The sequence below is a fragment of the Gopherus flavomarginatus genome, chromosome 1, assembly GCF_025201925.1.
Source record: "Gopherus flavomarginatus isolate rGopFla2 chromosome 1, rGopFla2.mat.asm, whole genome shotgun sequence".
NCBI classification, from domain to species: Eukaryota; Metazoa; Chordata; order Testudines; family Testudinidae; genus Gopherus; species Gopherus flavomarginatus.
The window spans coordinates 190,663,549-190,690,815 of NC_066617.1; the positions used below are offsets into that span (position 1 = coordinate 190,663,549).

Consider the following 27,267-nt stretch of genomic DNA (forward strand, 5'->3'; position numbering starts at 1 on the left):
TCTGTAAAATCAAGTTGGAAAATGTTACAGGGTCTTTCAGCTTATAGACACTAGGGAGAGTCCTCCCCTCAGCACAAATACAATCCTTCCACCAAAATACACTTTTGCAAATAAAGAAAACAAACAAAAAAGACTAAGCCGCCTTTCTAACTGGTACTTACTAATTTGAACAGAAGAGATTTTTTCAGAAAGATTGGAGGAATCTGCTTACATGTCTGACCCCTCTCAGAACCCAGAGAGAACACACACACACACACACACACACACACAAAAAAAGAAAAAAAACCAAGAAGCACAAACAAAGGCTTCCTTCCACGGAGATGTGAAAGTATCTTGTCTCCTGATTGGTCCTCTGGTCAGGTGTTCCAGGTTACTGCTAGTTAACCATTTATAGGTAAAAGAGACATTAACCCTTAACCATCTGTTTATGACACGGCCCCCAAATCGCAGACAGTGGGGAACCTCACTGGCGGTGATTTCTTCCTAGAACTTTAGAATAAACAGATTAATACAACACATGCACCTTTACATATACTACTAAGTAGGTAAACTACAAGACTTCCTACATTTTAAGGACAATTTTTAACCAGTGGATTCTGGGAAACTTTTATGAGAAAGTGCATTAGCTACTTTGTTAGAAGCTCCTGAAATGTGTTGAATTTCAAAATCAAAATCTTGGAGAGCTAAACTTCATCGAAGCAGTTTTTTGTTGTTTCCCTTGGCAGTATGAAGCCATTCTAGCGCAGTATGGTTGGTTTGTAGCTGGAACTGCCGTCCCCAAATGTATGGGCGTAGCTTTTCCAGGGCGTACACAATGGCATAGCATTCCTTTTCACTGATGGACCAGTGGCTTTCCTTCTCAGACAGTTTCTTGCTGAGAATCACGACAGGATGGAAGTTGTGATTCGGTCCTTCCTGCATGAGAACTGCTACCACACCACGCTCAGATGCGTCAGTGGTTACCAGGAATGGTTTGTCAAAGTCCGGGGCCCTGAGCACAGGGTCAGACATGAGCATTGCCTTAAACTGGGTAAACGCCTTCTGACACTCATTAGTCCACTTAACTGCATTTGGCTGGGTCTTTTTAGTCAGATTGGTCAGTGGGGCAGCGATTTGGCTGTAGTGTGGTACAAATCGCCTGTAATACCCGACCAAGCCTAAGAAGGATTGGACCTGTTTCTTTGACTTTGGGACAGGCCACTTTTGGATAGCATCCACTTTGGCAGTAGGGGGTTTATGGTTCCTCGACCCACCTGGTGTCCCAGGTAAGTCACTCTGTTTTGGCCTATTTGACACTTTTTGGCCTTAACAGTTAGTCCTGCCTGCCTAATGCGTTCAAAGACGTTTTCCAGGTGTTTTAGGTGTTCGGGCCATGAATCAGAAATAATGGCCACATCATCGAGGTAGACAACTGCATATTCTCCCAATCCTGCTAGTAGACCATCTACCAGCCTTTGGAAGGTGGCAGGTGCATTTCGCAGCCCGAAAGGAAGCACATTAAATTCATACACCCCTGCGTGGGTGATGAATGCTGACCTTTTCTTGGCAGGTTCATCTAGCAGTACTTGCCAGTACCCCTTGGTTAGGTCTGTTGGAGAAGTTGAGACATGCCCAGTTCATATCTACAATAGCTTATCGGTGCGTGGCATTGGATAGTTGTCTGGACGAGTTACCGCATTTAGCTTACGGTAGCCCACACAAAAGCGTATTTCCCCATCTGGTTTGGGTACTGGAACCACTGGAGATGCCCATGCAGTGGTAGATGAGAGGATTATACCCATCTGTAGCATGTTTTGGATGTCCTGTTCTATAGCAGCTTGGGCATGAGGAGACACCCGGTAGGGTGGGGTTCTAATTGGGTGAGCATTACCTATGTCAACGGAGTGGTATGCCCGTTCAGTCCGTCCTGGGGTGGCTGAGAACAATGGGGCGAAGCTAGTGCACAGCTCTTTGATTTGTTGCCGCTGTAGATGTTCCAGAGTTGTGGAGAGATTCACCTCTTCCACGCCACCGTCACTTTTTCCTTCATAGTAGACACCTTCAGGCCACTCAGCATCATCTCGCTGGACTGTAAACTGACAAACCTGTAAGTCTCTTGAATAGAAAGGCTTGAGAGAATTAACATGGTACACTCTGGGCTTTAGTGAGAAATTGGGAAATGCTATGAGATAGTTAACAGCTCCTAGGCGCTCTTGGACCGTGAATGGCCCTTCCCATGATGCTTCCATCTTATGGGCCTGTTGCGCCTTCAAGACCATAACCTGATCTCCTACCTTGAAGGAACGTTCTCTGATATGTTTGTCATACCAGGCCTTTTGCTCTTTCTGAGCATCCTTTAGGTTTTCTTTAGCAAGGGCTAAAGAGTGTCAGAGAGTGCTTTGTAAGTTGCGTACAAAGTCCAGAATGTTAGTTCCTGGAGAAGGCATAAAACCCTCCCATTGCTGCTTCACCAACTGTAATGGCCCCTTAACCTCATGGCCATACACAAGTTCAAAGGGTGAAAACCCTAAACTGGGATGTGGTACAGCCCTGTAGGCAAAAAGCAACTGCTGCAACACTAAGTCCCAGTCATTGGAGTGTTCATTCACGAATTTACGTATCATGGCCCCCAAAGTTCCATTAAACCTTTCCACCAGGCCATTGGTTTGATGGTGGTAAGGGGTGGCAACCAAGTGATTCACCCCATGAGCTTCCCACAGTTCTTTCATGGTCCCTGCCAGGAAATTTGTCCCTGAATCTGTAAGGATGTCGGAGGGCCAACCTACCCTGGCAAAAATATCTGTTAGGGCCTGGCACACAGTTTTAGTCCTGGTGTTGCCTAGAGCTACTGCTTCTGGCCATCGGGTAGCAAAGTCCACGAAAGTCAGTATGTACTGCTTTCCTCTGGAGGTCTTTTTTGGGAAAGGACCAAGAATATCCACAGCTACTCGCTGAAATGGGACCTCAATTATGGGGAGTGGCTGGAGAGGGGCCTTGACCTGGTCTTGGCGCTTTCCCACTCTTTGGCACACCTCACAAGACCAGACATACTTGGCAACGTCCTTGCCCAACCCCTTCCAGTGGAAGGACTTCCCCAACCTGTCTTTTGTTCTGTTCACCCCAGCATGGCCACTGGGATGATCATGGGCTAAGCCTAAGAGCTTTCTCCGGTACTTAGTTGGAACCACCAACTGTTTTTGCGGATGCCAGTCTTCCTGGTGTCCACCAGAAAGCGTCTCCTTGTATAAAAGTCCTTGTTCTATAACAAACCGGGATCGTTTAGAAGAGCTGAGAGGCGGTAGGGCGCTCCGTGCCGCCGCCCAAGCTTTCTGAAGGCTGTCATCTGCTTCCTGCTCAGTCTGGAACTGTTCCCTTGAGGCTGGAGACACCAGTTCTTCCTTAGACTGTGGACTTGGTCCCTTTGGAAGCGATGTAGGTGATGGGGTTGTTTTCGTTGCTAGTGAACTGCTCTCTGCTGGTGCATCATGTGGTATTTCAGGCTCTGGCTGAGCCTCTTGGGTATGGTTGTCTGCTGCTTCTGCCAGTTCAGGCTCGCTGGTGCCCTCTGGCATTGGGATTGAAGATGGGTTTGCAAGCGCTGGCGTCAGTGCTGGCAACGGTTCTGGTGCTGGTTGCTTTTCCAGTTCCGGGTCTGGGACTGGAGGTACTGGGGCTGTTTCAGTCGTTGGCAGGGGATCTGGGTCCACTATCTCCATCTGGGTCTCTTGTAACACAGACGGGGCCCTTGTGGACGGCTCAGGAACAGGGATAGGTCTGGAAGCTTGCCTGGCTTGGCTGCGTGTAACCATTCCCATCCTCTTGGCCCGCTTTACCTGGTTGGCCAAGTCTTCCCCCAGTAGCATGGGGATGTGATAATTGTCATAGACTGCAAAAGTCCACATTCCTGACCAGCCTTTGTACTGGACAGGCAGTTCAGCTGTAGGCAAGTCTACAGCTTGTAACATGAAGGGGTAAATTGTCACTTGGGCCTTTGGGTTGATGAATTTGGGGTCCACTAAGGATTGGTGGATAGCTGACACTTGGGCCCCTGTGTCTCTCCACGCGATAACCTTCTTTGCGCCCACTCTCAAAGTTTCCCTTCACTCTGAGGGTTTTTGAGAGGCATCTGGGCCTGGGGATCTTTGGTGTGATGGTGGTGTAATGAACTGCACTTGGTTGGGGTTCTTGGGGCAGTTGGCCTTTATATGTCCCAGTTCATTACATTTAAAGCATCGCCCAGCTGACTGGTCACTGGGCCGAGGTGGGTTACTGGAGACTAGTGAGGTGGGAGAATAGGGAGTCTGGGGCTTTCCTTGGGTTGTAGGTGGGGTCTTGGGTTGCCCCCGGGTATAGGGTTTATTGTCGGTGTGACCCCTGTGATATTCGCTGTCATACGTGGTGCAGAACAAAACTTGGCAGCTACAAAAATGCAATAGGAATGCTACAACAGAGTACATTAATCCCTCCCACTGCAGGCATGTTCCATACAACCATGGTTCTTGATGTGTTCTGTGGTGCTCCGGCTGACCCTGGGTAATCACAGAGAGCCTGTGAGTGCTGAAGAAAAAAACATGCATCTTACATGGCATTTGTAAAATGAAAACACTTAATTACTGTTGTCAGTTAAGTTCCTTTTTTAGATAGGAAGGTAAATTGCAGGAAAATGTGTTGGCAACTTATCTGGAGCATAGTGATCTCTGTTCATATCATCATCATCATCATTTTGGGGCGCTAGGCTCTGGGAGGACTTTGAAGGTAACACAATTAATCCCTTGGAAGGGGAGTGCTTTGGGTTTTCCTTGGGTTGTAGGTGGGGTCTTGGGTTGCCCCCGGGTATAGGGTTTATTGTCGGTGTGACCCCTGTGATATTCGCTGTCATACGTGGTGCAGAACAAAACTTGGCAGCTACAAAAATGCAATAGGAATGCTACAACAGAGTACATTAATCCCTCCCACTGCAGGCATGTTCCATACAACCATGGTTCTTGATGTGTTCTGTGGTGCTCCGGCTGACCCTGGGTAATCACAGAGAGCCTGTGAGTGCTGAAGAAAAAAACATGCATCTTACATGGCATTTGTAAAATGAAAACACTTAATTACTGTTGTCAGTTAAGTTCCTTTTTTAGATAGGAAGGTAAATTGCAGGAAAATGTGTTGGCAACTTATCTGGAGCATAGTGATCTCTGTTCATATCATCATCATCATCATTTTGGGGCGCTAGGCTCTGGGAGGACTTTGAAGGTAACACAATTAATCCCTTGGAAGGGGAGTGCTTTGGGTTTTATTAGAGCAGTTCTCTCGCACAAGCCATGACCAGCTCAGATAGAGGAGGTGTTCACCCCAGTAAAGACGGGAAGTGGAGAATTACAGGGAAAACGAGAGCTGAGTTATATTCACCCCTGAAAGCATAGCTGAAGGAAGCCATGTTAGAAAAAAAAATCCTGGCCTATTTTATTATCAAGAATAGAAATTATACACTTACATAAAGAGGTTACACACTGATCAAATTATTAAAACAGGTGCCTAAATTTAACAGCCTAATTAAGTTACTTGATTTGCAGAGGTTCTGAGCGCTCGCAGCTTCGTTTTGGCTCGTCAGGAATTATGGAGCTTCGGTTCCAGGCCCCAGCAAGTCTAACACCAGCTCTGGTGGCTCTATTAACACAGGGTTGTGACCGAACCCACAGTCTGAGAACCACTTTAGGCTGTGCAAAGACTTGTGCAACAAATAAAAGAACCCCCAAACCAGTGATTTTTAAAAAAAAAAATATTTTTAAACAAATGGTCTTTCCTCTGCAGTGTTTGCAATACAACTTTTGCAACTCAGTGCCAGTGCTTGGGAATCTGCTAGTAGAAAAAATGACTATTTACAAATTATGAGAGAAATGTAGAAGGAGACAAAAGTATAAGTGATGCAAATGATCTTTAAATATCTAATTTCAATCATCTAAATGTTGATAATATAAATTAGGAAATATGTTTAAAAATATATCACTGTATAAGTAGGCGTTTGTTTTATTGCAGAAGACAGAATACACAATCCTTTTACAGGCCAGAGTGAGGCTGGTTCCTATCCATCCAAAGTGCAGTGTCCTATTTTTGCTAGTTAGAGATATTTTGTGAGTCAATTAAATTAGAAATTAGTTATCAGGTGTGCTAATATTTTCATTGGAAGTGGTAAGGTTCTAAAGTGTATGTTTGCAAGGGCAAGGTGATAATATGGGTCAATTAATTCTGTAATCTTTCAGTTATGGAGACCAGGGTTTGAATATAGGTGAGGTTATAAATGTATTTTAAATCAAGTTCATAGAGCAAAGTGTTCACATTACAAGATCACGTAAGTTAGCACAATGGGTAGTCTCACCTCAGATCTACTCGGCACTGGAATAGACTAGTGAAGGTGAGGATGAAAAGTACAAAGTGGAGTCTGTGATTGTGTGTAACTTTTGTAGTGTGCTGAGTTGCTCCAGACTTTTAAAAGACATGGAAATTCCTAACTAGTTTGCATAAAGTTGTCTTTTCCATGCCTTTGATATATAAACTAAATGTGAGATGCAATAATAGTTAGATTTTTCTAGAAATTGTACTGCTTGATTTATCTTTTTTTTAAATTTCCCATTTGATGACCAAATAATAAAGGAGCATGTTAAGAGAGAAGTAAATTTACTATTGCTTATTACTGTGCATAAATCTTTAATGCTTTACATTTTATGGGGAAGTCTGTAGCTATTTGCTTCTATTATGTATAGTACCTTAAAGGCGGGATGTACTGTTACAATCTAGCTAGTTTATCAGCTGATAACATAGAAATTAACACCTTTAGTAAATGTTGTGGTAGTGATAGAGGTGGCTTATATAAATTGGGGCAATATGATATAGTTTGTGGACATTTTAGTTTGATTATACCCATAGCAGATCAAAATATTTAATAAGGAAAAGCTTACTTGAAATTATCTAGAAATGCATTTGTTGTGTGTCTACATTACAGAAAGACAACAGTTCATTATAGCTTCAAGAAGGAATTCTTCTAAATGGAGTTTTAATTATTAAGGTTGAATCAGTAAAATAATAAGTTATGTAATGCCGAAATTAGGTTCAGGACTGGTTCAAATAAAGCTTGAAGCCCTCTGCAAAGTAATTTTGATGAGACCCACATCTTCCAGGCTCAGGGTTCAGTATGTCAACTTTCCTGTAGATGCTTGCTTTAAGCAAACTCCTGCAGGGAACTGAGTTCCAGAGTTGGAAGCTGAGTCAAGGAGAGAATAAAAGGTAGGTGTGTGTGTATGAGAGAGAGTGTATTAGTGGAAAGTTAGGAGACAGGTGGTTACTAAGGAATGATGCTGTTGTGGTGAAGGCGTTGGACTGGGATTCGGGATATCTGGTTTCAGTTCCTGGCCCTGTCACAGACTTCCTATATAATAACCTTAGGAAAGTCACTTAATCTCTCTGGCCCACTAAAGTCAGTGGAAGTTTTGTTGTTAACTTAGATGGGGACCAGAATTTTGCCTTCTGTAAAAATGATGGGAACATCCTTTCTCTCACGTCTGCTCTCTTTTCTACTTGGACTGTAAGCTCTTTAGAGCAGGGAATGTCATATTGATTGTACAGTACCTACTACAATAGGGCCCTGATTTGGCTGGGTTTTCTGACACTATCATAATATAAATAAAGAACAACAATATTGGATGTCTGATTGAACTGGAACTTGTCATGTACCCTTATCCATGACTGTGATAAAGAGAGAGATCCTGATTTTCCAGGACACTTTAGTTCTTATGCCCATACAGCTCATAGCCAGTATGAAGAAGCTCATGCTCATTATCACATTGGCAGTAGAGTGGTAACATCACATTAAAATTTGTAGTGTCTTTCAATCTGTGGCTGCGGATTTAGGCTGGTACTATTTGATCTGCCCTTGGGGAGGTTTTTAAGGCAACTGGTGTTGCACAACCAATGTGTTTTATGTCATACACTTTACAGCATGAAGCGTAATCTATTAAGCAACATGTTAAGGAAAAAAGAAAAGACTAGAAAATACTACAATTGTGCAAAATAGCCTATTTCTAGTGGAGTTTTCAAAAGACACTATAGGAATTGGGTTATCAATGCCCACTGAATGAAGTTAAGTACCCAACTCTCTAAGGCCTTGTATTCAGTAGAAGATAAAAGGTGTGTTTGTAGTTAATTCAAGGTAAAATTCTAGCGAAGACAAGGCAGTTTGCAGTTTTTATGAGAGTTAGCTGTTCAAGGTAAAAGCTAAGAAGGAACATAGGGTTTACTTGACCTGCTCATCTGTGTGAAAATTACAATCTGCTTTGTCTTCATTCAGGTGTTACCTCATGATAGCTAACTCAAGTTAGCTAACATAATTAAGAACACATCTTTCCCCTTTCCCCTCCAGTGGAAAAAAAGGCTTTAGGTGCTTTCAAAAATCCCATCCTTACTATTTTTTTTCTTGAAAATGACTTTAGCTTGCCTGATTCCCCTCTCCCCCTAATTTGAATTGAGTCCTTTAAATTGCAACAAAATCTCTAAATTTCTGCTCAGGCAAAATTCAGTTGAAGTCACTTGGAGATTGCCTGATAAAAATTGAGTAAGGACCACAAGTTTTTTTTGTTTGTTTTGTTTATTGTTTAAAATCTATCAAAGTGTGAAAGAAAAACTCCAGTGGTATTTATTTGATAGATCTTTAAATGGTTTCTCTAGTGCCATATATAACTGACTAAAACATAGTGAGAGCTGTGCAGGAGACACCGTTAGTATGCAATCTCCAAAGTATCCGCACATGTATTGAATTACAGTTCTGCTCCAACTTTATTAGAAGACCATCTCCGTGCCATAAACAGTTGTTTTCAATTGTTCCATTTAGTGGTCTGTTGCAGCAGGCTTTCAGAGGTGAGTTGGCATCAATCGGCTGTCCAGAAGAATTCAGTTTTAAGGAGGGATTTGAATGAGGAGGTTTTCATGCACAAGAAGTAGGACACTGCTCTAAGCATTAAGGGCATTGTGGACAACGGCACAAAGAAAGAAGTCCATGGCCAGAAAGCTTGTAAGCATCTTGCCTCGTGCTTATATGACTTTAGAGCTTGTAAGTTCCTTAAAACTGTCCATGTGCACTTTATGTGTGAACCTGTTGACTGAAGGAAGTTTTCTGCTGTTCATGCTCAGTGTGTAGTTTTTCAAATGCTCACAGCTTGGTAAAAAGAACAGGAATACTTAGAGACTAAGGTACCACAAGTACTTCTGTTCTTTTTGCAGATACAGACTAACATGGCTGCTACTCTGAAACCTGTCATAGCTTGATGAAATCAAAGCCATGAATGCTCACTGGTGGCAAATGCTATGCAAATACTAATGCTAAGAAATATTCATGAGAGTAATTATAAGAGAAGTGCCATTTTAACAGCTTTTTGTATTGAATTTACAGTAGGTTCCTCAAACAACTACAAATGTTTGTGGAGAATTTGCAAACAGAAAAAGGGATGCAATTTATTCTGATTTAAGTAACCAATCACGTGGTACAAATAACAAATAGTGCTTGTTTCTGTCAACCAGTTTAAAAATATGTTTCAGAGTCAAATGTGTTTGTACACATTTTTCATTGAGGAATTGTAACTAACTAACAAACTAATTAATAAAATCCAGGACCTGTTTGCAGGTGCCTGGTGAACAGACATAGAGGTTAAATTCATTAGCTATATTGCGAACAATTTAACTAGCTCTAGTTAAAGATGTGTAAAAGCAGGATTATAATGGAATCAATTTTACAACTTACTGAAAGTGGTCATGCTAAGCAACTGCTACAATGTATCCTACTGATTTGCTATTAATATAACATACAGTAGAACCTTAGCGTTATGAACACCTCAGGAATGGAGGTTGTTCGTAATTCTGAAATGTTCGTAACTCTGAACAAAACATTATGGTTGTACTTTCCAAAGTTTACAACTGAACATTGGCTTAACAGCTTTGAAACTTTACTGTGCAGAAGAAAAATGCTACTTTTTAACCATCTGTTAATTTAAATGAAACAAACACAGAAAAAGTTTCCTTACCTTGTCAAATCTGTTTTTTAAACTTTCCCTTTATTTTTTTAGTGGTTTATGTTTGACACAGTACTGTGCTGTATTTCCTTTTTTTTTTTTTTTTTTTTTTGGTCTCTGCTGCTGCCTTTTTGCATACTTCTGGTTCCAAATGAGGTATGTGGTTGATTGGTCATTCATAACTCCGAGGTTCTACTGTATCTGCATTTTGCACCACCTCTAAAAAATGCAAAATATTTTTTTTTATTTTCAAAGTGATAAACATGAAAATAGGTTGTTGTTATTTTTACTAAGTGCAGTTATTCTGCTTAGCACTAAGCAGGCATAGGGAAAGCTATAGTCCCTGCCCTGGGGGGAGTTTATAATCTAAGGGCCCTGTTTTAGTATGAGTAGCTGAATTGAAGTCCATGGGACAACTGGTGTGAGCAAGGACTAGCCAGTGAATGTAAGGGTTGGCAGGATTGGATCCAAAGTCACATCTTCCATAACATATTGTTTGATGCTAATGACAACTACAGACATAGAAAAAGCTACTATCAGAAATGGAAAAATCCTCCAAACCACAGAATGTAAACCCATCATACATTAACAAAATTGTCACACTCAAACCTGGTATGCTAGTCTAAAGACAAACTATGAATTGAGGGAAGCCTAGTAGATTGTTATATTTCATGCCTGAGTTAGTTGAGTAACATCTTACATTTTGTTCCTAAACAAATAGTAATGCATGATGGAGGGAATAAGGGGACACTTACATTTTACAACTTGTTTTGTAATCTAAGACATTTACTGTTTAGAATCTTTAGTCTCTATTTTCTCCTTTGTTCTATAATTGATTACTAACACCTCCTTTAACCCACCTTAAAGGGCAAGTAGGAAATTCATGTTTTCTTTCATCAGCCCATCCCTCTGAAAAGCATTCAATATTAAAACAGTTTGTGAGAAGCAAAGGCAGAAGAAACAAGAGGCCCAGTTAGACCATTGCAAGGTTAAGAGATGCATGCCTGATGCCCGCAGCAAATATCGGCTCTTGTTCCTGTACAGTTCTTGCATGGGGAGACCAAGTTAATTGGGGTATGGCTCTGTTCTTTGCTTTATGTATGACCTTTTATTATCCCTGTGGCCCTGTAGTTCATGCAGTGTCATAAAGCTGTGGGAAAGTCTTCCACATAATGTTATCAGCTGTTTGAAATTAACTTAAAAAAATTAAATGTCTGTGTTTACTTTCGCCTGAAGGTGTCTGAAGCAGAAAACTGCTAGGAAAGTGGAGTTCCTGTGGTTGTGGTTTTGCTGTTGCTATCCTTTTTCTTTTCTTTTCTTTTCATGCAAGCTGCTCACTGGCAATCAGGTGTTGTGATGGGGGTTGGTTTAGGAGGGGTTACATGGCGTAATTCCCATGAATGCAGGAGGAGGATGAAAAAGATAAAGAAATTTTGTTTTTCTGAGCTGGAGGATTCTCTGCATGACTTCCCCACTGATGGGATCATGTGCTTTCAGGCTGAGATTTTATTAACAATTCAAATGGAAATTGAGGGCACAGGAGGAGCAGATTCTCACATAAACTTGATCTGTCCATGAATGCAGTTCTCTGTTTGCCCTGACCCTGCATGGCTTAAGACACTGCCTGTGAGGCCAGAGTGCTAGACACAAAGAAAGAAATGAAAAGCAAGCACATTCCAGTAGTCTGCACAAAGGCAATGGAGCAGTTTCTAGCAGTCTCCCCAGAGAGAGATTTTATCTCCTTGCGCTAAAACCCTTTAGAATGTTTATTAGTGCTTCAAGCACCCAATGCTTATAAATTGATATGATGCTGGTTAAACTCTGTAAGTTTCCTCAGAAAGCTTTTTGTGTGTGCGTGCATGCATGCGCTATGAAAATATTTTCTTAATCAAATGTTTATTAATATTGTTTAATTGGTATTAAACACAACAGCCCTTTTTATAAACAAATACTTTCTAGGGATTTTTTAAGCAAAATGTTATTGAATTTTCATAATAAGCAAATGCAGGCAACTGTGAAGAAAAATGGCATTCTAGAGATTAAATATAGTAGTAACAGGTATGTTACCAGCATTGTTCAAAATTCGGCAAAATTTCAGTTTTATATCACATTGCTTTTTTTTATGTTTATGATGTTGAGTAGATGGTAACTGATATGGGATGTCTGCACTTTCCAGCCCTCCTGAAGATTGTTCCTGAGTAGCTGTACCAATTAAAACATTTTGTGTGCTTGATTTACTTTGTGTTACGAAGCCAGCAGCACCCAAAGCTGAAGCATAGAGTGAATGCCTGAAGCCAGGCTGATGTGGAGACATTTGTACTGACATTGCTTTCTGCCAATGACAATAGGTGATGCTGCATTGCATCAGTGTTAATAAAACTCTGGCTGAGATGAGAGCTAGAATGAAGTGATAACTGCTATTAAAAAAAAAAGTTAATGAAATATGGGAACATGATAGGATATTATTATTATTCATATTTCATATTCACTGTATTGTGATAATACTAGAAATATCATTAAAATGCTGGAGATTTCCTCTAGCAAGCTATTTGATAATTCTGAATTTTTTTAATCAGACTTCCTTTCATGAAAAATTGTATATAGTTATGGAAAACATAAGAAAATAAACTTTTGACCATTTCAGCAAAATTCAGTTTGATCCCCCCATTTAGTGTCTTTTTTTTTCATGAATAAAAAGTATATGTAAAACATATTTATGGTAGCAAGTCATACCCATATGTTTTTTTTCCATTTTCCTTAGTGTTTAATGCCTTCAAAAACTTTTGATATGCCAAAAAGTAGTTAGATTAGTAATGTGAAGCTAGAAAAGGATATTGATTGAAATCATTTTTTTCTGCTAATTTTATAGAGGTTACAGTCCCCAAAATTAATTGTTGTACTTAGACTAATTGTTAGTAATTAGTGAAAACATTGCTTTATTGCTTTTCTTTCATTTGATACTAATTTATGGCCTTACATTATGAAGTTCAAATCCCAGCATTTTCTCCTTCTCTATAAATATTGTAAGTGGTAATGTGACAAATTAAACTTTTTGCATGTATGTGGTTATTGCTTTATAGAAATGTGATAACTGCAATGGCAGTATGCTGGCATTGCTTTTACATTACTTCAGGAAAAGGTTATCCATGCAAGAGCTTCAACGAATTTTTGTATGAAGGAATACATTAGTATGATGAAGCATAAATTGATTTATGTGCTACAAGTTTAATCTTTCATATTCAAATACCTCTTAGCTACTTGAGCAGCAGTTTTTATAAAGCCCTGAGTTTTTCTTCCACTTAAAAAAATATTTTCCTCTCAGATTGGGGTTCATGATTTGCAGAGTGATCTTTGCTGGATTTGAGTTATACTGCAGGATCTTCTCTGCATTTTGCATCTGGCAAAGAAATCAGTTTTGATCTAGTATTTATTTTTGTTTTCCCAGTGATTTTTTTCTGTGTAAATGTTTTTCAAGTCTGGAATAGATGTAGCATATAAAAATCTGTTCCACTTTCTCGTATAAGTAAGATGGGGAAAATAGTTTCCTTTATAATTAAAGAAAGCATGAAGTGATGGAAATCTGTCAGGAAAGTTGATGTATTGAGGGTGTATCAAAGTAAATAAAAAAGGAAGAGCATGAAGGAGTGAAGTATGAGTTTAAATTACCGTACTTGAGTTTAAATGAAAACCTCAGTTATGTTGGTGGCTCAAAGGGATAATATTATTAAACAGTAAATTTCAAAATACTGTGAAGATGAAGAATATTTGAAAACCTAAAATAGCACAGGACATTTTTTTTTCTAAGCTTTTATAAACAGTTTCAGGAATGATACTCATTTCCCTTAGGCCTGATTCTGATTCACTACAGTCAATGGGAGCTAGAGCTAGAGGTTTTTGATTTCTTGACGTGTTGTGTTTTCTCTTGTTCTCTAATATATCGTGTCAAAATTGATTTGAAAAAAAGTAACTTTTTAAGTAGTTAGAAGTATCTTAAATATTACATAGAAATATATGATTTTAAAGTTAAAACTTAAAATGTTTCTTAAGCAGATTTGTACCAGCTCTTTAAAAATTTGCCCTTCAAAAAAGTAAAGTTGTTAAAAGAGATAAACTTGGCAGATGAAAATGAAAGAGTTTATTGTTACGTGTGCGTCATTTGCGGGATTGGAGAAAAATGGTGAAATAAGATGCTTGACAGGTAGGATGGTTTTAAATTTGTAGCTTTGTGGGGTTTTTTTTGTTTGTTTTAAGCAGTGCTTCAGTTAGGAAAACTTTAACTTTTCTACAGAGTGGAAATGCCCCAGTAATCTTGAAAACTAGGCAGTCTCAGAGCCCCCATTAACTTCCAGACAAAGTGTGAGCCTCTTAAACAAATTTAAATAATTATATTCTGTAGTTAGTTAAGAGCAATTGCAGCTCTTCAGGGCTTTTAATGAGAACTGAAGTTTAGGAAGCAACTTGAAGAGTTTTAGTAAAATACTTGTAGGTAATGCAATCTACTCAAGCAAAAAGGTTAAAGATTAATACTTGCATACATTTTCATCTGCATTACTTATCTGATATGATTAATATTTATTCTTTATCCTTCTCTCACTTTCTGATCGCTTCAGGGTTTTTGTTTTGTTTTTAACTGTGACTGTATTTTGTGTTTGTGTGTGTGTGTTTGAGAGGGGCATGTACAGACACAGGTTGCCAATAAAACATCAGCATTTACCAGAAGTTACCATAAAATGGGAGATGCATTCAAGCATTACAGTCAATATGGGTACAAATGTAGAATTTTGGGTATTACTGTGTGGCAGTTGTTGACTTATTAATGATGACCGTTACATATTGGTCAAGTCCTCAGCTATGGCTGAGCTCTGCAGTTTGGGGTATGTGGAGAAGCTGTGTTAAGGCACTTTTGCAGTGACTCAGTTCTGGAGAGGGGTACAGCTGAAATTCGTTATCTGAACAATTTAGAACACTGAGAGTTGCTCTAAGTTGCACCAGCTGCAATGGCTCTCAGCATGCTGTTGCAGCAGCTTCCAATGGTCAGAGAGAACATGTATTCTGGCCACATCTTTTTCCCCCATGTATGTGCCTGACCGTACATATGTTACTGCAAGTAGGCTTGGAGTCAGGGCTGGCCCTAGGTGTTGTCATGTTCTGAGTGGAAAATGTTTTTTGCGCACACCAAACAACTGAACATGAAAACAAAGAAAGTTCCTCAGGGATTTGGTGCCCTGAAATGTTGGTGCCCAAGGTAGCTGCCGTGATCACCCCTTCCTAGGGCTGGCCCTCTTTGTGGTGGGTTGTGTAGTAAGTTTTTTACTTGTGTTGGATTTTTCAGAGAAGCAGCTGTGGCAGCAGGTGAGAGTGAGGACTAGTGCCCTGAGAGAAGAGTTTTTGTGTTTAGTGACCCTCACTACCCCACAGCAGGAGACTGGGGCCAGGAGCTAAAGCCCAGCTCTTTCCAGTCCTGCTCTCTCGTATGCCTATGGAGATGGGGAGGTCTGCCTGGCTCTTAAAAATAACTGGAACATAGGTTCCCACACTGCCCCTCCAACCTCACAACAGCAATTGCGCCACTGCCCCTACCATTCCCCTGCGCCATTCCCTCCCATCCATTTAGGATCTCCCAACCCCCTCCCAGTCCCACGATGGTCCCTGAGCTGTACTCTCCTCCTGCACCGCACCCCACCCCACTGGGGCACCTCGCCCTGCCTTCCTGATGGGCTCACTCTGCAGGGGTGTGGATGGAGGAAGGAGGATGGAACAGAGGAGAGGGAGTGGAGTCAGGAACTCTGATCTTCTGAGGAGAGGCTGCCAGGTGGTGGACCTGCCCAGGTGCAAGTGGCTGGGACTGGCTTGGAGCTGCTTCCCTCCCTGGGCTGCGCAGCGTCTGAACCTGAGCCTGGTGGGGTTATTGACCAGCAAGTTTAGATTTCAAATGATATCTTACAAGGCGTATTTTGTCTAAAGATTATCACAATAGTTTGTAGGGTATGAATACATTGGTGCATTCTATCACAGTACAGTAGCACAGTTGTGCACAGACTGTGTTCCAATGAGACATTCCCAATAATTCACAGAATTAAGGAGATTGAGGAGAACTAACAACTTTATACAACAGTCCTCAGGATGACATAGTTGGAGAACCACTATTATAGCTCATTAAGAAACAAAAATTAGAGCTGTGTGAAATGTTTGCGATGAAGCCTCAAATCATGAAAAATTTATCTAATTTCATATTCCATTTTAAACTTAAAAGTGCAGACTAGATTCATCAAAAGGTTTGCCAAAGTTCATAAATCTTATAAGTAAACCTACTTGATGTAAGAGCAGGAATCTTACCTGTTCACTAAAATCCTGTGAGGTTTGTAGATTCTCTTTGAGATGGGTTCTAACAAACTCCTCAGAACCATTGTGTAGACCGAAACTGAAGATAGTACTTGTGTGAACTCCTTCAAATCCATGTTGTCAAGTTCTGCACAGCTCTGAGGACCAGAACTGTCCTTTATTTTTCATGAGATCTTGAGTTGGAAGCTTTCTTCAGGAGTTGCATCTTATTCCTACCTAGTCAGCATACTGCTGTTTTTATTTGTATTAATGTATTACCTAGGAACTATAGTTGTGGACCAGGACCCCATTGTGATAGATACTGTACAAAAACAGAACAAAAAACACTTTTACTTGGTGGCTTATGGGTTTTAGTAGCTTTTTTCCTTCAGCATCTACAAATGTCTTTCATCTACTAATTTGTTGGAGATCCTATCCCTATGGTAGTAGTCAATATGGCTATAATGCATATCTCTCACATAGAGAATGTAGAAGTTCTTTACGACTTCATGGATCAGCTAGCAGAACAGTACAATACAAACCTTATCTAGCTCCTGTTGAAGTCAAAGGAAAGACTGCCTGTGACTTTAGTGAGAGTTGTATTTGGGCTCTTAATGAGTTGTGCAGCTGTCAGTCTTATCACTCAAACACAAATATCTGTATAATGAAATGTAATGTTTTAACGTTGGCTATAATCTGATTGGACACTATTTCCTATGTGTACAGGAGGGATGGGTTTGCTTATTTTTCGTCTATAATGTTTATGATCTAAAGATTTTAAGGATACAAACATTATTCACTGCCTCAGAGAGCAGCAGTTCCATGAGAAAAGTTCAATTTGCTTAACAGTTTTTGAGTGGGGGTGTTTGGCCAGTTTAATACCACTGTTGGCTATTACCTTAACTTTTTTTTAAATAAATGACCCAGGAGTAAATATAATTTAAAATAGGCAGCATTTTGAAAGTTAAGGGAAATATATTTTTACCCTTATCATAAATGTATTTCAGAGTAGATAAAATTGATCAGTATTGATGCTCAAAATTCAGAAGCATAAGAGTCTCATATCCTTTAAAATATTTCCCCCTCTAGGAGTGTTACCAGAAAGGGAAATAATAAACATAATCATATAGGATGTGGTAAAAAGTATTATTAAGTTTTCATTGAGATATCATTATAAGAGAGAAACTGAAGGATAGACTGTGCTTTCAGTGAATCATGCTATTTGCTTTGATAGAATAATGAAAGTTAAGTCAACTAAATTTTTTTAGCCTGTTAAGCTATGCCATGAAGAAGAAAAACCTACCAAACAGGGTGGGCAGGATCCTTTTATTAGTTTGTTTAAACAGTGATTAAAAAAAGAAGTCTTTTCTGGTTTGAAAAGTCGCATGTTTTATCACAGCCTAGTCTTTTTGTCCAGGCTATTTTGATTGTTGTTTGGCCAACAGAAAAAAAAAAAAGGCTGCTTTAATACTGAGCATGACCATAATAATGAGGAAACAAAGCAATGCAGTCAGCCAGGCATGAAGAATTATTTATTGAAGTTAAGAGGCCAAGTGTTTCATCAGTTGCATTTTAATAATTCTTGGCAGAGGTGTTTGTACTTATACAGCAACTGTTTCAATATCTAATTGAGTTTCAAGCTGTAATTTGAAAATATAACTGAGAACATGAAGAGAACATTTCCCATGATGCAGTGTGTTTAAACATTTCTTTACATTTGAATCTAAGACTGAAAGATTGATAATATTTTTAGTTTCATACCTTTCTATTTGTGGAATAGCTAACCTATGTATCCAAGTAATTTTGTTTTTGTTACTTTTGTTCTGGCTCCCTTTTTGTTGCTTCATTTTATTTCTCATTTATTGCATCTTATCTTAGTTTGGGCTGTTAGCTCTTCAGGACAGGGACTTCCATTTGCTATGTGCTTATAAACTGCCTAGCACAATGAGGTCCCAATCCTGCAATACACATAGTAAATAAGATTCCAAGGCTTGTTTACAGTAAATGCTGTAAAAATATATGCTCTCTAATAATGAGACATTACAATTGTATGGTAAATTGTATGAGATCTTTGGAATTGGTAGTTTTTTTTTTTTAAAACATGCTTTTACTTAACACACCGACCAAAATGGATACAGTACATGAGCATATAAAGTTCTTGCTTTTGCATATGCAGCTGTGCTCTTCATTTTACTCCTACTTGCAATCGATTGCTAGGTGAAGCTAGAGCTTTTCAAGAAAAGTCTCGGATTATGTCAGCCTTTGCTTTTAGCACAGTGATGAGGTTATCAATAATGCATTGGAGATCTCAGGATCCTTGAACGTAGGGAAATCACAGCTGGTCAGGGTTTTTAGTAGAATTTGCAGATTTGAATCAAGAGGTCACCCCATTTGCTTGTCAGAGACACACTCCCTCTGTCTCTCTCGGGGATGGGTGCAGTTATATTTGAAACACTGCCATTGAACACGTTATTTAGAAATTCTTATGTTTCTGCAACATAGCTCTTAAAAATAGCATATTTAATGCTGTTTGCACTGGCCTTTTGATGTCTTGACCTACCCCAGTTTTGTTTTAGTGTTTTCCCTAAAAGTTTACTCGTATACTAACAACTTGCTTGACAGCAGTATTCAAGTGCCATACTTGCACTTTCTGGTTATGGTGATGGCTGGGAGTAATAGTGAGGGAGAATATCTGAATGTGGAAATGCGAAGCTGTCTCTTGTTACATTTTATTGATCTCATTCTGGTGTCTTCAATTAAGACAGAAATATGATGGATGCCTACTTTGCTCACCAACCACTGCAGATAAAGCCTTTTTTTCTTTTTCTTTTTTTTTTTTTGAGGGCAGGATAGAGGATCCAAGATGCTATGTGATTTGGATTACAGATCAAAGCTGTTGTTTATTTTAATTCTAAAGATATCCTGAAAAGCAATATCTGCAAAATGTGCACCCTGCATTGTCTTACCAATACACATCATCAGTAAAGTATCGTCAATTGGTTACTGGAATCAGATTGTCATGTGATAAAAACTTCTTCCTGTAATCTGAATTTAGGAAATAGAAAGAAATAAACTGTCCCACTCATGAAAGAAGCTACCTGCCCAACACTCCAAACAATATCATGTCTTTGTATAAGCTATAACTTTTTGATGAGATATCTGAGGAAAATGTACTGATCTGAAATATGTAGAGTAACTGAATAGTTTCTATCTATAGTTTAGTTTAAATGCAGCAGAGAAACTGTTTGAGTAATTTTAAAAATGGAATTAAAAACAGTGGAGCCAGATCCTAAGCTAATGTGAACTGTCCTAGCTACATGGATTTACACCAGCTGAGGATCTGGCCCAGTATTTAGATTGCTGTTTAGTGTTCTGGTGTATCATTATAGAATTCTATACAGTGGAATCTCACAGTTACAGAAACCAGAAATATGAGTCAACCACACTCCTCATTTGGAACTGGAAGTACTCTATCAGGTAGCGGCAGAGATTTTTAAAAATCAACCACAGTTTAGTAATGTGTTAAATGTAAACTACTAAAAAAAGGGATTAAAAAAAGATTTGATAAGGTAAGGAAACTGTGTGCTTGTTTCATTTAAATTAAGATGTTTAAAAGCAGCATTTTTCTTCTGCATAGTAAAGTTTCAAAGTCATATTAAGTCAATGTTCAGTTGTAAACTTTTTAAAAAACAGCTGTAGCGTTTTGTTCAGAGTTAAGAATATTCCTGAGGTGTTCGTAACTCTTGAGGTTCTACTGTATATTGTTACCAGTGTTTCTGTACTGATAAATCACTCTGAATTTATACCGGCTAAAATATTAAAGGAAGGATTGACAATTTCCAGAAGTATCTTCTGCCATTGGGCCTGATTCTTCAGTCTTGATTCAGGTGAAATTCCCATTGGCTTCAATGTTTAAACTCATTGTGATTGACTAAGTGCAAAGTAATTGTGAGATTCTAATACAGTAACTGACTAATATTAAGGGGTTGACTCAGAGATTTTCCTGAGTCAAGCATGGCTTTGTGTCAGGGGCTGTGATCAAGGGTAGTTGCATTTCCATTATAGAGCTCAATAATTTCAGATTATGGAAGGTGCACTCTCTACTGTAATAGTTTACAAACCAGCAGACCTACAAAGCCCTGTAGCCTATAGCTCCTTGTGTTTTCCAGAGTTCAATAAAGCCATTATGTTATAGGAGTTAAGATTGCATCAGGGTTTTCCCTTTGTTTATATGAAATAAATAGTGCAATATACTTTAAACAACATACTGCATATGATATATAACAGAATAACAGTGAAAGTATCCTGGTATTTCTAGGGAGTTACAAATAAATTACAACATATTAAAAACCCTTTTAACAACATTATTGGTCATGGTTCTTTAATATGCCTTACTGTAAGTTTTTACACAAAAAGCTTCAGTAAGGTGAATTTAAGGTTTCAGGCTCAAAGTTTAAGGAAAAACAACAAAAACAAATATTAGAAAACCAAAAAATCCAAAGCAAATATTTTACTTCTCAAACAGGGCACCCAAAATACCTTAACTCTTCCACCATAGAGATGTCAGGTTGTCATTTTTATTTCTTTGTATGCTAAATATCAAAATTGGTTCATATATATATGTGTGAAGTTTATTCATGGAGGCATGCTTGCTTTGGGTCGAATGATACTAGGATAATTAGCTGCCACATGGAATCACAGGTCTCAATCCTTGGCATCTTGCAGAATTGAGTCTTTGATAATGATCAGAAAATTGCCTTTGCTATGCTACTTGTTTAATGATAAATTAGAACAATTATTTATTTGCATTGAGCATGACCACACAGCAGCCATAAAGCTGCCCTGCTGTACAATTAAAATGGAGGCATTCTAGGTTTTTGGTCACTAGTAAAAATAAAACCTTAGCTATTGATGTATAAGGTTCAATTTTTTGGGGGGTTTGTTCGTTTATTTGTACAGGGAATTTGCTAAGTGGGGCAGAGTTATCAAGGTAGCTTGAGTGCCTTGTTTGAGAGGTGCCAGCTTAACTCTATTTCCTGAATTTCTAAATTTTGGGGGTTTGTAGTTACTTTTTAAATCTAATGATTCTTAATGATAACGTACAAAAACACTAATACTTCAACCTACTAACATGTTTTGTATAAGGGTTTCCTTTTGGGAGAGTGAGTGATAGACTGACAGAATTTTGGAGACACACAAATGCTTTATTTAAAAGAAAGAGTCATAGCCTTAGTTTATTTTGTAGAAGGGAGTACTGTTACTAGTTAATTCCAGGCACTGTAATAATTTTTTCACTAAGTGCCTACTTTGATGAGTCAGACCACTAATATCAATGTCACATTTACCAATACTAGGCTCAAATTTTTGCATTAAGTTTGGCAAGTAAATCACATGACAATGAAAATAGTGGAAGTACTGTGTATCCTCACCCACCCAGCTTGCAAAACCCAACCTCTCTACTGATATTCAGCATGCCCTGTACCACTACTCTTTGATGTCTTCAAGGACTGGGCTTGGCAGTTTTCATCCCCTTAACCTCCTTCCTTCCAATCTCCTGGGGGAGAGAGGGAAAGTCCACTACCTGTGTTCCCACTAGACCTTAGGGAAATGGTTTCCCACTATGGATCATTACCCCGTCCACTCTCAGAGCCTTCTGAAAGGGCAGTGGTCTTCCCATGCCTTCAGTCAGGCAGAAGGGATAGGTATAGTCTCCTTGCACCAGCCATTACTGAAGTACAGCGGCTCAGAAGCACTTTAATGGTCCTCTCCACCAACACACTAGATGTTTCTTGGATGACGACAGGGTGGCCCTTACTTTGTTGCAATCCCCTCATCTGAAAGTACATTGGAGGAGATATCCTCCCAAAGAGTTTAGAGGGAAGAGATTAAGTCCACTGTACTTTATTATTTGTATTATTATGCTGCCTAAAAGCCCTCATCATGGACCAGGACCCTGTGGTGCTAGGCACTGTACAAACAAAACAGTGGTGCCCTGCCTTAAAGGGCTTACAATGTAAATACAACCTCTGGAAGACATCAGAGATGACTGAGGGCAGTAGTTGCCTTTGGGAGGGGAGAGAGTTCCTGAGGTGAAATGGAGCCATCTGGGCTTGTTGTGGGGAGGATGGGGGAAGAAAGGGATATAGGGCCTGGCTAGAGTTAGAGAAGGGCCTGGGCAGGGATGAGCAGGGAGGAAGTGCATAGTACATGGTGTTGCCCGCTCTCATGATTTAATTGCAAGTCTCATGTCTGAAGTTTTACTGAATGCCTAGTTCCCAGGGACAGTGATAACATGGGAATTTCTGCTTTCATTTACACAACCCCTTGTGCTGGTGGAGAAAAGCTTGAAAAGGAGACCTGAGTGCATTGTAAAGGTTCAAAAACCAGAAGGAAAAAATATTTAAAAAATCTCAGTACTTTTAAGCCAATCTAAGTAATTTCTCACGCCTGACTCATAATTTTTGAGTGTTTGGGTTGGCAGTACTGAGTATACACTTCTTTTCTGTAGAGCCTGGAACCAGAGTAATACCCCCATCCCAATGTCAGCTTCACAGCCACAAAGACTGATCTGGATTTGAGTCCCAGAATCTGATCCCCTACTCCACATTTTTCTTAGGGGGGAGGGCTAATTTTGGTATCTCCTATTTCCAGTCTGTTTAATTTTCATTGTATTTACATAAGATCATTAGCTGAAAATGATCAATGGTAAAACATTTAAACTGTCATCACCAAGGTTTAGCATTGACTACTTTGAGAGAAATGAGAACAATTCACACCTTTAATAGGGTTGTTGTTTCAGGCAAATGTTGGGCTACATGCTTAGAAAAACATTTTCACGCTCCTCACCTGTGGCTTTCCCCAGTCTAGGAACTAGACCGTGTCCCAAGCCATGGTGTGTGGATGTGGGTGGGAGGAGTAGGGACCAGGAGCCTAGTTGGATAATGCAGCACTGAGGAGAGTCTGGGCAGTGCTGCTTTTTGTAGACAGCTGGTTAGGTAGTCTTCATGGCTGTTGAAATTACACCAGGGACTGCTCTGGCTCCTGGAATTGCTCAGAATCCAGAGGGTGCAAAGATGGCATAAAGCCACCTTAGACCCTCTGCCCACCTGGGCTCTGGTTCTTAGAGGTGTAGCCCAGAATCTCACCCTATTTGTGAAAACCTGCCTGGAACTTGGAGGAAGGAGCACAAGTTGCAGGAGGGAAGAGTTTGGAGGAGGCAACATGAAGCCAGTCTTATTTGCAATGGGGTAGAAAGCTAGTTACTGTTGCAGCATCACTGTAAATAGTTCTCTTAATAAAGTATTTAGGTTTAGAAACATGGATTACTTCGTGTTCCTACCCAGCTTTGAGCTTGTGGCATGTGAAACACTATTGGGATTTTTAAATGAAAGTTTAGGTGACAGAGCAAACTTTTGTACAAAAGCCTAGATTGTGAAGACAAAGGAAAGCATAGCGGCCTATCTATATAGAGGAAGATTTAAGTCCTTTGTCATTTGATTGTCATTTACCTACTGGGTTTTTCCCCAGATATGGTGCTAACTTTGTCAACATTCCCACAAAACAAGCTGAGTCTCAAAGGGGGTGTTCTATGAAAAAATAATATAATATACCTACTCACATGGACGAGGTAGAAAAATGTTTTCCTACTTTTGTTCTGCATGGTCATAGTTTCCTGTTTTTCTTACACTACACAATAGAAATCTCCCTCACTCCCTGTCCCTAGTTTCCCTTTCTCTGCTTAATATTACATGTAGAATGCAGTGTTTTTTATATTATTTCTTCCACTGAAATACGTTGGAGGCCTTAAACACCAAAATGATAACATTTGTATTTTTTAAAAGCAGAAAATATTTATGCAGTTGTAGTGACTTCAAGGGCCTTACTGTGACAATGTAGAAAACATACAGGCCTAATGGAAATACAGGTTGGGCCATGGGATTACACTGGGTGACACTCAGGTTTCTAATGGTGGGTTCTGGTACAGAAATAGGCCGCAACAGCTGAGCATTAGCTTGTGCATTGTGAAGCAAAAACCTAAAGGTCAAGCCCCATCACCCACTTGATGATGGGGTTGCCAACTTTGTATTGGCACAAAACTGAACACTCTAGCCCCTCCCCTTCCCTAAGGCCCTGCCCCCTTTCCTGCCCCTTCCCTGAGTCCCTGCCCCCTGCTACTTTTCCTCTCCCTTGGTGGCTTGCTCTCCCCCACCCTCACTCACTTTTACTGGGCTGGGGCAGTGGGCTGGGGTGCAGGAGAGAGTGAGGGCTCTAAATGGCTGTGCAGACTCAGGGGTGGGGCCAGAAATGTGGGGTTCAGGGCAGGGCCACCCAGAGGATTCGGGGGCCAGGGTCAAAGCAATTTCAGGGGCCCCTTCCATAAAAAAAAATTGCAATACTATATTCTTGTGGGGACCACTGTGGGACACAGGGCCTGGGGCAAATTGGCCCACTTCTCCCCCCGCCCCTCGGGTGGCCCTGAACTTCAGGGTGTGGGAGGGGGCTCTGTGCTGGGGCAGGGAATTGGGGTTCAGGAGGGGGTGAAGGCTCTGGGCTGGGAATGCTGGCTCTGGGGCAGGGCCAGGGATGAGGAATTTGGGGTGCAGGAGGGGACTCTAGCTTGGGGGGTGGGGCCAAAGGATTCAGAATGTGGGCGGGGGTTGGAGGTTGGGTGAGGGCTCTGGAGCCATTTTTTTTCTAAGTAAGCTTGGGTGGTTGTGGCCTATTGTGCTTTTTAGAAGAGAAATACTTCAGTAGCCTGAAAATGAGTCAGACAGTCTGTGTATTAGAAATTGGGGGTAAGGTGGGGGGAGAAGGCCTCAGAGGAGGAGAAAAAATTAATAGAGAGCAGAGCAATAAGCATTTAAAGTTGACCTGCGAAAGGGGGAAGGAGAGGACTGGCTTTGTGCCCTTTCATATACAGTATTTAGAACTTTTGAGTTGTTTTTTACCTTACCTCAAAGAGTATCAAATCTTGTTATACCTGTTTTTGTGGGAAGCCCAAAGGACTGGAACTGGGTGTTTGAATCTTTCCAAAGATGGATCTTTCAAAAAACCCAAAGAGGTTTTTCTCTGAACTACTTATCATGAGTTTAGATTAAATAGTTATTAGGGAAAATGATAGATCAGAGTTTTAAACAGTCTGACTTAAAATCCCCACCTCTCTAAATTATTCCAGTCTCCAACTATTGTGAGGTTATACACTCACAGGCCTGTACGGAGTCCTCTGGCCAAATCCAGGTTATACAGGAACAGGCATTACTAATGGAAAAAAAACCAAACCAAACCAAAACAACAAAAATATAACCACTTTGCTTTTGAAAATCAAACTTCTTGGGCCTTTTCTGCATCATAAGGAAGAAAAACAAAACAGCAACAAACAAACAAAAACAGTTGAGTGTGGTAGGTTATTGGATAACTACACTTTCCTTATGCATCCCCAGTTAGGGCTATGCATCTTACAGTTAGGGAGGAAAGTGGTCATGGTCTGTTTGTAATTTTTTTAATACTTTTGTATGTTAATACCTACACAGGGTGAACATTCATTGTGAGTCTCCTTGTTAGAGTGAAAGCGCAAACATTGCCCTATCTTCATGGCACTTTAGCCAGCAAGCTAGTGGCACAGCCTTGTATTTGTCTCCTCGTCATTCAGTTTTATTATCAGTGATTTCCTCCATCAATAGGAAACATCCCAGTCTCTCATAGACAAGGCTCCAAATCAGAAAGATTCATTTATGTTTGTTTTTTAGTTTCACCCCAGATTCAATATGTAACCCATCTACTATAGTCTTCAAGAAAATGTCGATGTTAGATGTAATGGAGAATAAGAACCATGCATGTTAAAGGTTGGTGTACTAGGCCTTAGTGAGTGTGTTCAGATAAAAGTCAAACAAAATAAAGCTTAGTACATCATCTCGAAAAGTATCAATAAATAAAAGTAGAATGGGCCAAAGAAGTAGCCATACTAGTGATCAGACTTAGTAGTAGTTGTATTAAAGGTTTTAAAGCAGGGGTGGGCAAACTTTTTGGCCCAAGGGCCACGTCAGGGTTGCGCAACTGTATGGAGGGCCGGGTAGGGAAGGCTGTGCCTTCCCAGACAGCCTGGCCACCTCCTGACTTCCCCCCTCAGAACCCCCAACCCATCCACCCCCGCGGCTCCTTGTCCACTGACCACCCCCTCCCAGGACCCCTGCCCCCTATCCAACCCCCCTGCTCCCTGTCCCCTGACTGCCACGACCCCTATCCACATCCCCGCCCTCTGACAGGCTCCCCAGGACTCCCACTCCCAACTCTCTCTGTTCCCCATCCCCTGACAGCCCCCTCGGAACCTCCACCCCTCCTCCCTGACTGTCCCCCAGGAGCCCCCGCCCCCTTAACCAATCCCCCCGCTCCCTGCCCCCTTACCAGCAGCAGGAGCTCTCAGCCACGACACCCGGCCAGAGCCAGCTGTGCTCCCCACGCTGCCCAGCGGGAGTGGTGGGCCAGAGCACAGCCCGAGCAGCGGTGTGGCTGCAGGGGAGGAGACGCAGCGGGAGAGGGCCTGGTAACAAGGCCGGGAGCTCAGGGGCCAGGCAGGATGGTCCCGCAGGCCGGATGTGCCCATATCTGTTTTAAAGTATATTTCCCAAAAGGTCATTGGTTTAAGATCAATGTTACTCCACTTTATAGGTGTACAATGCTTCGGCTTCTAGTGTCTGTAACAGCCCTCTCTGTTACAGAGAACTCCAGGATTACATAGAAGGTAAATAGCAGCTTCCCAGCTTCTACTCCCCATTTAATTGCATAAGCAAACAGTAAGTTTGCAAACAAGATTAGGAGTGAAATCATGGCCCTATTGAAGTCAATGGGCGTTTTGTGGTTGACTTTAGCGGGTTCAGGATTTCAGGGTCCCTTAACAACATATGCATCATTATGCTTTGCATAACTT

At 40.6% G+C, this 27,267-nt stretch overlaps 1 long non-coding RNA gene across 1 annotated transcript; it reads right to left on the reverse strand.

Annotated features, from left to right (window-relative positions):
- Nucleotides 1–8,660: 8,660 nt before the first annotated feature.
- Nucleotides 8,661–26,852, reverse strand: LOC127055748 (uncharacterized). Its single transcript, XR_007775604.1, has 5 exons — nucleotides 26,745–26,852; nucleotides 21,976–22,177; nucleotides 16,359–16,665; nucleotides 10,035–10,241; nucleotides 8,661–9,172 (listed from the first exon to the last, which is right to left on the reverse strand). It is a non-coding gene; the product is annotated as an uncharacterized LOC127055748 (long non-coding RNA).
- Nucleotides 26,853–27,267: the final 415 nt, after the last annotated feature.